Source organism: Pseudochaenichthys georgianus, chromosome 9 (genome assembly GCF_902827115.2).
Source record: "Pseudochaenichthys georgianus chromosome 9, fPseGeo1.2, whole genome shotgun sequence".
In the NCBI taxonomy this organism is placed as follows: Eukaryota; Metazoa; Chordata; class Actinopteri; order Perciformes; family Channichthyidae; genus Pseudochaenichthys; species Pseudochaenichthys georgianus.
In genome coordinates, this window is record NC_047511.1 from 30,035,219 (window position 1) to 30,049,386 (window position 14,168).

Genomic DNA, 14,168 nt, shown 5'->3' on the forward strand with positions numbered 1-14,168 from the left:
TTTGTTTCGGTACACTTATTTATTTCAGATAGATCTTATAGTTATTACTGTTAGCTTCAGCTTAAGTTATAGTGCAATGTTTGCACTAACACCATATTTATATAAAAATAAAGGCAATGAACAGTTACATCTCTACTTTACATAAGGGTGTCTGCACAATCTCACATTACAGCAACAAAATCCTGCGGTTTTTGGCAAACCGAGTACCAGAAAATATACATTTAAAAAAAAAAAAGAAGATTGTTAGGGGTCCACAGGTCAGTGTTAGGGGGGCACTGGCCCCCCCTAGAACCGCCCCTGATGCAGAGGCCTGCATAATACATTCATTTCAACTATAATATCAGTGCAATTGATCAATAACACCAATGTTTTCAGAGTGCTTTTTGTTTTGCTCCAAAGCTATGAATGTTTGAATTGATCACTTTGATTTAATACCTTTTCATGATTATAGGTGAAGAGCAGCGTCTGAACAGCAATAAATAAAATACTTCTTTAAAGTAATGGATACATATTTTAATATTGGCATCAAAATGTACTTAAAGTCCAAAAAGTAAAAGTACTTAATGGCTCATTTCAGAATATTTTTAATTATATTATTAATGCAATGTTGTGTATAGAGCTTTAATGTTGCAGATAGTAAGCTGTTAGCTTGTAAATCTCACCAAGGCATCCAAAGTGTCTTAATCTTAAAAATAAATGATGAATTATCTGTTGATTATATTTTGTGTCATTTATCTGAAATGTAACATGCATTATGCATGTAATGAGGAGAAAAAACAACAATATTGTGCCTCTGAATTGTAGTATAAGTGTAAATTGGAAGGAAATGAAAATACACAAGTAAAGTACATTACTTAATGTACTTTGTTACTATACACTGCTGCCCCTGAATTAAAAACTCTCAAAAAACACCAATGCTGTCCTAGCTAGCTGTTGTCACACATATGGATGGGAGGATTTGAAGATGTTCATGCCTGCAGTGTTACAGCAGGGGGCAGCAGCTCATCATGTTAGAGGATATGTTTCTCGATCAGTGTGAGATATTCCATTTAGCTCCTGGACACATGTTTGCAATAGTGCAATGATTTCACTCTGTTTTGTTTGAACGATACACTCCGTACTGCATTGCGGTCAAAACTATTTCTGATATATTTTAAACCATAAATGTGTGATGTTTTGTGATGTCTCTAAATATAAAGTGAGCACTTGATTGGTTTTGCGAGCGGTAAGATTTGTGACAACAAAATAAAAGAATGCATAGTTTAGTTTCTGAACTCAATTAATTATTAATACTTTTTCACCTTTAAAGAGATGTTAAAGCAGAACACTTGCACAGTTATGTCTCTCCCGTAAAAAACGTTTAGTGTTTTTTTCTTAGCTGCTGAAGGGGTCTTAGGAAATAGAGTATCATTGGTTTACAGATGTCAAATCCAGGGTATAGGGTATATAAGGTAATGATGTGATCTATCAATTAAATTAGATTTTATACATACATTTGTTGTCAAGCAGCTGTTTTCCATTGCACACTTTAGTCAGAAATTGTCCTTAGGAGAAGTGCAAGTGAAAATGTGGCTTATTTCCTTTCTGCTCTTTACCTTGGTAATCGAGATAGAAAGGTTAAAGGTCATCCCTCTCTATATTTTGAGAGAATGCAAACTATGCAGACGGCAGCAGTGTCCAATGATGTTGGAACCACCCATTCAGACAGCCATGACTAATGTTCTTTTATTTATTTAATACATCTAAGAAATAATTCTGATTATTTTGGCAGTGTATAACTCCAACTTAATGTTGAACAGGTTAATGTGAAAGAAAGACTGAGGGGTCTGTGTGCACACTGAAACACACACACACACACACACACACACACACACACACACACACACACACACACACACACACACACACACACACACACACACACACACACACACACACACACACACACACACACACACACACACACACACACACACACACACACACACACACACACACACACACACACACACACACACACACACACACACACACACACACACACACACATACCTACCATGTATACATCACTTCAGGGGACATTACATTGACTTACATGCATTTCCTAGAGACTTATCCTAACCTTAACCATAACCAACACATGCCTAACCCTTACCCTTAACCTTAACCTTACCCTAACCCTAATCCTACACCTAACCAAGTATTCACCCTAAAATTAATGATCCCCCTTATGGGGACCTCCAATTTGTCCCCATAAGGGAGGCGAGTCCCCACACGTGACTAACGTCCATGTGTAAACAGATTTAGGTCCCCACAAGTATAGTAATACTAGTACACACACACACACACACACACACACACACACACACACACACACACACACACACACACACACACACACACACACACACACACACACACACACACACACCACACACACACACACACACACACACACACACACACACACACACACACACACACACACACACACACACACACACACACACACACACACACACACACACACACACACACACACACCCACCTTCATTCCAGCATCCTCCTGTGCTTGTGTCAGTCAGAGGGGGCTCTGCTCTGCCCCCCATTTGAGCCCGATGTGATCCAGATGACGGGGGTTCCAAAGGTAGGAGCAGCGGGGCCCGGGGTCTTCATGGGTCAGCTGTAATTCACCGCAGAGCTCAGAGAGCAGAGTCTTAACACACACAAAACCCCTCACAGAAAAGTGAGGCTCCACTTAAAGTCTTGAATATCACACAAACTCCGGTTCAAAGGCAGGTATGTTGGGATGAAAAACATTAATCGGCTTAATGATGTTCTCCAGTGAATGGTTAGTTTAGTCAGTCTTTCAAAACACACTAATGCTCCAGTTTACAGGGACTTGGATGCCACAGAAGCATTGTGGCTCAGAGAAAAAAGAGAGTGGAGAAAAAACTGTGCGGGCTGGCAAGAAATAATTCCACAATTATCTCATGGTTTCAGAATTTCTGGAGATTTTACCGACTGTGTATTTCCGTTTTTACTCGTTCCTAAAAAAAGAAATGAGGAATGTCTGTGCACAGCGTATGTATGTGTGTGTGTGTGTGTGTGTGTGTGTGTCTGTGTTTATGTGTGTGATCCAGAGGCAGCTCTCTGTAACCAGAGCCTCCATCACAGGGAGGATGTCTGCTGAAATAACAGCTCACTGCCTCCAACGGAATTTGTCTGTAAGCTGTAAAAGATGGCGAGGGGGGAAGAAGAAAAAGGTGAGCTCGAGAAGTATTTCTCTCTGTGGCGCTGTAATCAGCAGCGCTCGGCCCTGCGAAGTTTAAAATAGTAAATCCGCTCAAAGACAGTTCAAGGGCTGGACAGAGATTGCTCTCCCTGCAGGTGTGTGTGTTTGTTTGCGTCTCTGCTTGTACTGTAGTTCGAATGAAGATATGTGAAATATTCTCTATATTTAGGGTGTAAGTGGTATTAAGGCCTAATTCATTCTGTGGTGTTAAGTGTGTTTCCCAAGCTTAAGCCGTCCAAACTATCCATATATATGGCAAATTCTACACAAGCCAAAAAGTGCTTAAATTGGTCTTAATGTTAAATTCAACAAAAGATGAAAGACTTACAAACATGTAAGTCATTTCTTGCAGACACCAGCAAGACTTAAGCTGTTAATAAATGTGTGAAGTGGTGTGATGATGCAAAAATGCAATTTGTTAGCAAATGCAGATACTTTGTTTGTTAGAGATCAATTTCCAGAATTAATATTTGCAATAAAGCAAAGCTCCAGTTTCATGTTTCTCCTTGCAAAGTAAGCATTTGCAATTTGCTAAGTAGCACAGAAAGGGCTCAGAGGTCATGTCCACTGCTCATATTATTTTGGGCCCCAAAACAAGTATTGGAGATCAGGAATGGAAATGGGGAGTAGCAGAATTTGGGTCAGGGGTTGCGGGTCTTTAAATGTACAATAGGGGCTTTAACATGAGTGCAGGAGGAGTTCATGAAAATGGTTTGCAGACTTTTAAAACATTTGAAGAGGAAAATTCAGCTAATTTCTATGAACAGGGTAATCTCTCTTTTAACCACGCCACAGGTTCCTCGGATCAACAAAACATCCAAAGACTGACGTGACTACATGTCTCTAGAACCACAAAACCATAATGTGGTTTGAGTATTTTGGAAAATCTGAGAGCATAGATTCTTGTTCTGCTTTATTTTGATGCAAAATTGCATACTTTGGTTTTGTGCAGTGATATTCCACAAACACTTTCCTCATCACTGAATATTGTCCACCTCTCCTTGCTTCTTTGAAATCATCTTCCATTAAACTATTCGACACATGATACGCTTCGATTAAACAATTTGACACATGATCTACGCAGTATCCTCGTTCCTTCTTCATCATTCTTCCACACACTATGTCCTGTTAATAGTGTGATATTAAGTAAGATCTGGTGGTATTAAGTAAGACCTGGTGCTTCCTAAATGTCTTCCCTTCATTGCCTGCAGCCAACATAGAGAGACTAGATAAGCGGACAGTGGGAGAGAGCCAATCTGTCCAGCTGGTTGCTGAATGATGGACAGTAATTAAAAGTTAGCTAATAACCTCTTCACACCTGACATTTCAACAGGGAGGTCCTGGACACTATTATCTACATATAGATTAAACAGCGTAATTGGCAGGGAGATAGGGTTAGGAGGATCGCGAAAGGAAACGGAGAAAAAAAAGGCCAGGCCATCGCCAAACCATTAAGCAGAATATCTGAGTGACACTCTGATTTTGCTCCTCTTGCTAATGCGACAGGAATTGAGCTGAACTAAAATGCTAAATGAATGAAGCCTATCTCGGTCTGGTTATTACCGGGGCAAACATCGGCCATGGAAAATAGCTTTAATTTCATAATAATTGCTAGATGGACGTGACTCGTTAGAGACACAATGTGAGGGTGGAAATAGAGGGAGACAGAGAGGGGGAGAAAGGGGAAGGGGGACGGGAGAAACTCTTCTGAGCCTGAATGCTGTTCTTTGGGCTGCAACACTGGTGCTCCCAAACACTGCAATTTGCAGAAGCTCATTGATAAGTGATACAGTGGACTGATGAGATGGAAATGGAAAATGAGTTGCATTGTGTAAATGTGAAACTATTTAATTTAACATTTATTAATGAGTTTTCAACACGGATTTACACTGTAATAGTCTCCACAGGTCTATGTTTAACACTAATAGACTTTCGCACATGCATCACATCATATCATTTAACATATAGGGGGGCTTTACTAATGAATGTGATATTTAGGCTAAGAACTACCCACTTTTGTAGGCATGTGAGAACTGCTATTATGCTGAATCTACATTAATACTTTTTTTAAAATACAGAATGTATTTTAATCTTTTCGTATGCTAATGTTTTTTTGGCATTTAAGATATTCACTTATTTGTTTTCCTGCTGAGAGTTAGATAAGACAATTGATAGCACTCTCATATCTGTCTATATGGTTCTACTGTTAGCTGCTGGTTAGCTTAGCTTAGCACAAAAAGCATGGGGAAACAGCTGGCCTGGCTCTGGCTAAAGGTATCAAAACCGGCCTACCAGCACATTTACAAGTGCTATTTAAGATGATATATCCCGTATGTTTATAGCATACGGACAGGAGTCTTGTTGTCACTGGAAAACAAAAATTGCCAGAAAACTAGCAGTGAGGGGAAGTCAATGCTCCTTGTCAAGATATTTTTCAGGCACGAAATGCCATAACAGGACATTTTACTCTTAAATATTTGTAAACAATGTGTCAAAGAGATAAAGTGTGTTTATTAGTGAGATTACAGAAAAGTGTTCTTTGTCCTTAGACAGAGCAGACTAGTTGTTACCCGCTGCTTCCAATTGTAAGCTTAGCTAAACTAGCCATCTCCTGGCAGTAGCTACAATTTAAACAACCAGATTAATTATTCTCTTAATCCCAGGAAAGGTTTGATAAAGATTGCTCTTTTGATGTTTGAGATGTATTTTTAAATTCTAGCATTTTTATTTCTACAGATTTATTTAGCGCTAGTTCAATCTAGGGCTTTGTTTTAAAACCTTTTCCAAATGAAAGGAGAACAATCCTATAGAGGGAGTAGATATTTCAAAATAGGATGAGTTTGACAGATGGAAAGCAGGAGACATGGCCATTACTCAAAATCAGAAGGAAGTGAGTGTGTCCACACTCTGGTCCCAAAGTCACAATATGCTGTTGCAACTCTCCTCGCCAGTGTTGTTAAGTCAGTGGAAAGTGATGTAAAACTGTATCTGAAAAGAACTAGCTGAAGAACAGCCATAAAACAGCCTTATATGTTTCCTCCAATATAAATCAAGCTGACAGAGAAACTGAACAATAATGACAAAGCATGCAGGTTGTTGCGGCTCCTAAAGCTATCAAAAAGTAATGGTTACTTTAAAACCTGCCAGGTCACTGCACTTTGTTTATCTGACTCTTATTATTATCCTGTGATGAATATAAACGCTCTCTTCAGCTATAGGAGGGTAATTTAGTCGCATTTTGGACAGCTTTTGATTTTTGGCCTATTATTTTCACTGTCTGAAAAAGGGGCAATTAGTCTACTGCTTGACGCAATTGCTTTTACCCAACAGTTGATCTTTTCATTTTTTCCGCACAAGCCATTCATCGAGGGACAATAAAGCCCCCCTCCCCCAAAAAAGAAAAAAGAAAAACCTCTACATAAAAATTGCCTTTCAGTGGCTGATAATGACCACTTGCCTGAAATAACAATTCTCTATATCCCACTAAATGTGTCTTTAAGAAGAGTGGTCATGTCTGTTATTTATCTTGAGAAATGTGATTGGCTGGTCATTGCCATATAGAAAAAAAGAAATCCTTTGTTTTACATTTAGGGAAAATAGTAGAAAATAATGACAGAACATGTTCTAAATGGAACATGCTTCTAAATGGAAAAAACAAAATCAGTGTTCGCAATGTAAGAATGTGAACAAATGTATTATATAAACCTTCTTTAAACAAAGGATTCCCATGCTTTGCTCTTTACTCTGTCTTTTGTATACATCTTTCTGCTGCATTTATTAAACTGAAGACTGATTCCAGCATATGAAACCCACTTTACAACAACCACATCTCTAATTATAAGTGTTAACACATTGCTGTGAATAATCCCTCACTAGAGCCTCAGCCAAAGACAATTACTCCTTCCAACTGCAGCTACACACAGCATGTTAAATTGTTTATTGTGATAGATATTCATCCATTTTATTTGATTATTGTAACTATTTAAATTCATTTGAAATGTGGAAATTCTATAGCCATGTGATACAATGCTGTTTTTTTTTACATTTAAACTCTTTAAAAGTGAAAGTTTTACAATCTGAGAAGGATAAGTGCCGAGAGACATAATTTCATTCCATGTATATTAAGATAAATACAACGAATATTCTCAAAAATATACAATTACATGTAATGATAGTGTCGTTCCTTTTATTTAATATGTAAATTAGAATTTTCTAAATTCACATTACATTTAAACGTGAGTTTTCTATGAAGTATTACATTGATATTTGCTGGGCAACTTTTCAGTGAATAGTTTTTAGATAAGTAGATAGGCATATAGACAGATTTTCCAGAATGTACAGGTTCAAACTTGGCATTTCAAACTTTTTTCTGAGATTTTTGGATCAAACTTTACCTGATCAGGAAGGAGGATTATTGTACTGGGGTTAAACCACTAGATGTCCCTCTTGCTTTAGTCTGGAGGCTGCTGTGTTGTCATTGGAGTGTGTATCCGAGCCATCTGTCCATAACTTGTCTATCCAGTCTCCGGGTTCATCCATCATGTCCAGAGGTGCTAGTCTCTCTAAAACCAAACAAGAAAACATTTCTTTATTCCTCTGCTTCAGCTTCTTAGCTTTTTCCTCCTTTCCTCTCACATTCTCCACATTCTCTCTCCGTCTGTCTCTTTCTGTCCCCCTGCCCTCGATAAAAGGATCACTTTACTGTTTATACAAGGGGATTGGTGTTGTTAACAGGTGTAGGGTAATGGGATCCCTACTGGCAGCCAGGCACGGAGAGGGTCGCACACCCTCCTCTTCCCACTCACTCTCACCAGCGATACTCTTCTGATGGATTGCACCCACCATTCATCTAAATTATGTCACTGGCAATGAGCTATCAGTTCAATCTGGCCTAAACGAAGCACAGGGTTTGTTTCTGTTGACACTTCCTCAGCATTCACTTCTCCTCCTGATTACTGTCAGGGCCGGTAGGAGTGACGCAGCTCGGCCAAGCTTGCGGCTGGGCCTTCTCTACCTCACAGTGTGTGTGTGTGTGTGTGTGTGTGGCCCTGTTTTCACTGCCACTTTACAGCCATTAAGAATCTGTTAACAGGAAGAGGATGGGAATTTTGAATATGCATTTAGCAAGTACAGATTGGTGCTACATTAAAATTGACATGCTGTACATGTAATACTCATTAGGTAAAACTTAACTCAAAGTGTAGTTTGCCTCACATTTATCGTAAAAAGAGGTTTTACGATAAAGGTCAGCGTGCAAGTCCAGTTCACAACTCGGCTTATAAAGTTAATCATGGCAGAGAGATCAATCCTGTTTGACATTGATATACCCAGGCTGTTATGACTGTGTTCACAGAAAGGTGTTTCTTAACTCCTTCCATCTTAATCCAGTCCAACCATTTTGGTTTCTCTTCTCTCCCAGCCTTCCCTGAGCGTCCCCCTCCTCCTCCATGTGTTTAATTCCTTTTTCTCCTGGCGTCCCTTAGAAATACTCCCAGCTGCATAACAGATGTTGAATTTCTTTCTTTCTTCTTGTATCCTCCTTTCCCTTTATCTATATAACTCCCTGATGGCCATAACGATGACTGAATTCATAATTCTGACCACACAGCAGCCACACAAGATACTAAGAAAACCGTGATTGCCATAGACGCTGACACATAATTTACATTTATTGCAGTTCTTCACCGGCCTTTCTTTTCCCTTTTTTGTACCTGAATCTGTCTCTAAAATGTGCAGTTGGCCTTAAGGAATTTCACCCTCCTCCAGTCTATGCTTTTGGCGAGGAGAGTGATGAGGGGCGGCAGACAAACTGAGAGGGCCCAGAGTGCAAACAGTGAAAAGTTGCTCTCTCGTCTTTCCACTCATTGAGTAAAATTATACAGGGATAGAATTTGATCCATTGAGCAAATTCCTGAAGCTGATTATTCAACCATTATACTCATTCATCATGTGAAGCTTGATAGTGTGAAGTCTTCCCCTTTTCCCAAAGGCTAAAAACACCTCATGGTTCAGACTGCTTAACTAGATGGGGGTGGAGAATAGCAAACAAGCAGAAATTGAGAAGAGAAAATGAGGAAAAGGCATCGACATTATGCTGGTTTTGTGATTTGCTGGTTAATTGAGCCTATCTAACACGTTGTTAGCTTGTTATTTTAGACAAACAACCCAATAAATGTTTCCCAGATTACATTATTACAGTTGTAAAACGTACCCAGGGAATAAGTATATAAAAAACTCGTGATCATGCCTCCCCCATACTCTGTGTTTTATTGAGTTCTTCACCCACAGGAGCCAAATATAGAACTAAAGCTGCTCTGATAGAAATAATGTGCAATACTTAGTTTTGAATCTACACTCCCAAATGCTTTAAAATGCACATTTTTACCAATGCCTGACAGCAAGTTCACAAGACTTGCAAAAGAAAGCCCTTTCACAACATTTGCGTCATTCCTTTGATGTCTAGACATTATATGTTTCTTTTTTTTTCAGAATCTAAAAAACCCTACATCTGACGGGCTAGTATGTCATCTCCTTAGAGGAAGGTACTTGACTGAAGTCACTGTGGAGACAGTACAAAGCTTCCACTTTGGTCCATATTCATGAAGGTGTAGCTATTACTGACATATTTTCTTATGGGAACAAATCACCAGTAGGGTGTGAAGAAGCTGCAACGTAGTCACTTTCAGTCTTTGTGTTGTGCCTGGCGTTTGGGGAAGTTCCTATGGGCGGGACGTTTTCCGGCCCCCTCCCTTATGAGAGTCAGTGGGTGGATAGTAACAAGGAGGGCTGAGTGAGTAAGGGATCAGGGTGACAGAAGGTAAAATGTAAGGTGAAGATCAACTGGGTTCAACAGCAAAAGTCAAAGAGAACTTAAGAGACAGACTGAGAGAGCATCTGCAGTGTGATCAGCAATTTTGGACGGGCCTCCAGTTTTCAATCTGATGATCTCTTTTCAAAGGGAGGAAAAGTCAAATCATGGCCTGTAACCTCTTTTTATACGTGCAGTACTAACTTTTCTGATGCAGCTCTAAAAACGTCAAAACGGCAGAACAGCATGACAAAAGTATAACACTAGAAAGTCTCAAGAGTGGAAGAAATAAAAGAAAAAGCACTATGGTGTTTCCTTGTCATATCAGCAATTAGTGGGTGTCATTATGATTGTCTACATCTCCCTTTGCATGATGAACTTGTGAGTAATGCAAATGTGTTTACAATTTTAAGTGTTTGCTGACCACAACAACCATATGACCTTAACAACGGTGCTATTGATCACTAACACTGATTGTTTTTCTTTTGTTTGTTAGGCCCATTTCTCTCTTTGCCAATATTCCTCCTCCTGCAGAATGACATTGAACATGCAGCGAGTTGAGCACACATGGGAGTGAGGGTTAGCAACAAGTCAATAAGCGAAACACAGCAGAGCAGTGAAGGCTGTAGAGGTGTTGTATGCATGCAGACTGCTAAATGTGTGACTACCTGTGTGCATTAGTGCGCTTGCATGGCGAAGGCTTAGTCTGTTACGAGGCCTAGGTATTCCTCCTCTGCCTCATTAGCGCTGATTTACGCCACAGCTAGGTGAAAGCAGGCAGGATGGACCTCCCACCTCCCCCACACACTCACAATGCCCTGCACTCCCCCCCCTCTTCTTCGCCTCTCCTTTCCTATCTCTCTCCTTCTCATTCTCCTGCCGCTCACAGACAATGGGGCCCTGGAGAATACCGGCTTGTGCTGAATTATTCAAATCAGCAGTGGCAGCAAGCCGGAGAGCAAAGGAGAGAGGCAAGGAGGTAGAAGAGGGAGAGAGGTAGAAAGTGAGAGGATGCAGGATGATGGGAGGAGGATGTGGAGGGGGAGTAAGAAACAGAGAGGAAGAGATATATAGAGAGAAAGGCATTGGAGAAGTGGTGGATCTCGTTGTCTCTGCATGCAAATAGCCTTTTGCTCCTTTCCTCCTCCCTCTCTATGAGTCACCCCCTGCCCTTCACTGCTTCATTAATACACATCTGTACCCTGGCCCTCCCCTCCACCTCCTTTCTCCGTGTCTCCTAGTGAGGAGGAAGAGAGAAACAGAGGAGTAGGGGTGGTGGTAGGGAGGGTGGGAGGCGGGTAGGCGCTCGACAGCAGCAGCACGCTGTTGGCAGGAGGAGAATGTGCCGGTAATTAGCCAGCACCGGTACAGACGAACAAACCCAGGAAGGAGAAAGGAGAAAAGAGGAAGGGAAAAAAGAGCAAAGCTCTGAAAACAAGCCTCCTGCCAGGCTAAACTCCCCAGAGGCGAGACCTGGACATGTCGGTGTGCAGTCTGGGAACAAAGGAAGAAGAGGAGAGCTGGGGAAGAGATAGGAGGCTGAGTGGGCCAATGACAGCACCTGCAGAGATGGAGAATCTGATTGTGTGTGTGTGTGTGTGTGTGTGTGTGTGTGTGTGTGTGTCTGCGTAGGTATGTCAGTGTTATTTTTCTGCGATTGTGTATTCCTCTCAGTGTTGGATGCCTTCAGATGCACATACACTAAATTCATCATCTGAATGTCTCATACTGTATGGTAACAGCTATGTTTATTTGGTTCATATTTAAAATAATCTTATTTAAATTAGAGAAAGATTCTCCTGTCAAGAAAGAATCAGTTTTCTAAATGCACTTCCTTGCGCAGCGTCAGATATTTAAACAGGAAGTCATGAGAGGCCAAGGTGTACTGTTCATATTAATAGTCAAGCCTTGCAGCATGAGTAGATTTATAATTCATAATGATACTAATAATTATAATATCCTCCCCAGCAACATAGTTGTTGTACATGTTGCTAGGCAACATAGTTGTTGTACATGTTGCTAGGCAACATAATAGTATATGAATAATCTTCGGTGAAGGTGTTAATATTCCCTGCTTTTACTTCAGAGCAGCTTCTAACAGGACTCAGCGAATCATCCTACACATTATTTATCATAACATGTAACAGGCCATGTTAACCTTAATAATGCTAACATAACACCTCCTGAGGGCACAAAGGGGTTACACTCACAGTGATGTGATATGAAAAAGGCACTTCCTCGCTGATATTCTTGAAGGTTAATGAACTGACGTCTAATCAAGAGACTCTGACCTGTCCTTTCCTCACTAATTAATTAAGAGCTTCCAAATTTTACCGCCAGATTTTTATACAGAGCGTCAAATATGAGCGTAATTTTGGGTGTGTGTGTGTGTCAGAGGGAGGGAGAGCTTGACCCTTGAGTCTTTTGCAAGCCTCATTAGTGAGAAGACTTGGTTCATTAAATGATGTGAGTGAGCGGTGTGGGCTAAGCACGGATCACACACTGAGAGCCTCTCCGTGTGTTTTATTTCTGGTTCATTTCTTTTTTTTGGCAGACACTAAAAAGAGATCTGTCTCAGTCACACATGAAAACTAGTCATGCTGTCTCTGCAGGTCAGTGTCGAGAAGGGTGTTATGGGTTCTCACTCACCTCACAAATTATAACAATGCGTTTTGCGTCCAAGCACGAGAAACACGCAGGATCAGACCTCCTGTTGGAAGGGGTTCTAAACAGAAAAGACACTTTTGTTAATACAAGCACAAGAGATAAAGTCATAATGACATTTGATTGATACTAGTTAGTTTAGTTTAGTCAATTTATTGAACATGTCAGAAACAAAAAAATATAACAATAATATATATATATATATATTCTCTTTTTTTCACTCAGATTAATAATTATAACAAAGTACCAAAAATAATAATAATAACAAACCAAAAAAAAAAAATAGTCTGTTCATGTTCAACAGGGGCAAGAAGAAGCTTAAAAACACTTTTCTGGTCCTACCCCTTCTAACATATATTTTTCTTATAAAACATTAGGTCATCGTCATCAGCGACATGTTTGTCTTGTTAATCTTTTTTTTTTTTTTACAAAACAATCAGAAAGAAATAACAACAAATGGGATTTTACAGGTCCTGTTCATAACCATTAATGATTTGACTCCTAAATAATACTTTCATTTTAGATAGACTTTTAGATAGACAATATTTCAGTGCATCGTTACAGTTATTCCACAGACTAACACCTTTTGATGAGATGCAATGAAGTTTGGCATTTGTTCGTACGGGTGGTTTTTTGAAATACTATAATGATACTGCAGCTATATGGAGGGTATCACGTGTTTCCAATGGCAGCGTTGGACAGAGGGCTTTGAAGGCTGCCGTTGCTAGGAGATGCACTGTCAACTACGATGTGGCGGCACTGCATGGAGGACATCAGAGCCTTGTATAGCCTTGAAGCTCCATGATGTGTTTTGCTGGCACTGCGCTGGCAATTTACCATTAGCAATTTACTTAGTAAGTCTCTTTACAACGTTTAACATTTGTGTGGGTGTCCAATCAGTGTTGGAGGTGAATGTGGTTGCAGTCTCGACCTCTCTTCACTGCATTTCTTAAGCCGTGTACTAGAATAAATACAGCTGAATATCTGAGCCCGTCAAAACACTGTAAAATACATACTTGTCCATTACACCCGCAGCATGGGAAAGTAATTAGTTTGCAATCTTTGTCTGGTTCTCAGTCTCTGCTTTCTCCAAAATAAATGACATAGACATCTGTCGTGGCCTTGGTGGGGAAGGAACAAGTGGAACATAAACACCCTTGGAAAATACAAGCCAGCCTGTAGTTTCTCCTTGCCCACAGCCAAGTCAACCAAGTCACTCTACTGTGACATGTTTACATGCTTTAATGTTCAAAAAGGTCTTTATTTTTCTCATTCATTACACTTGGTAAAACTAACACTAATTTGGCTTCTAAGCAAAGATAAAGATAAGGTTAAAGTCTTTGAATGTCTTTCATGCACATTTGCAAAAGGTGTGAGGAAAACATTGAGAAAGTTGAAGCC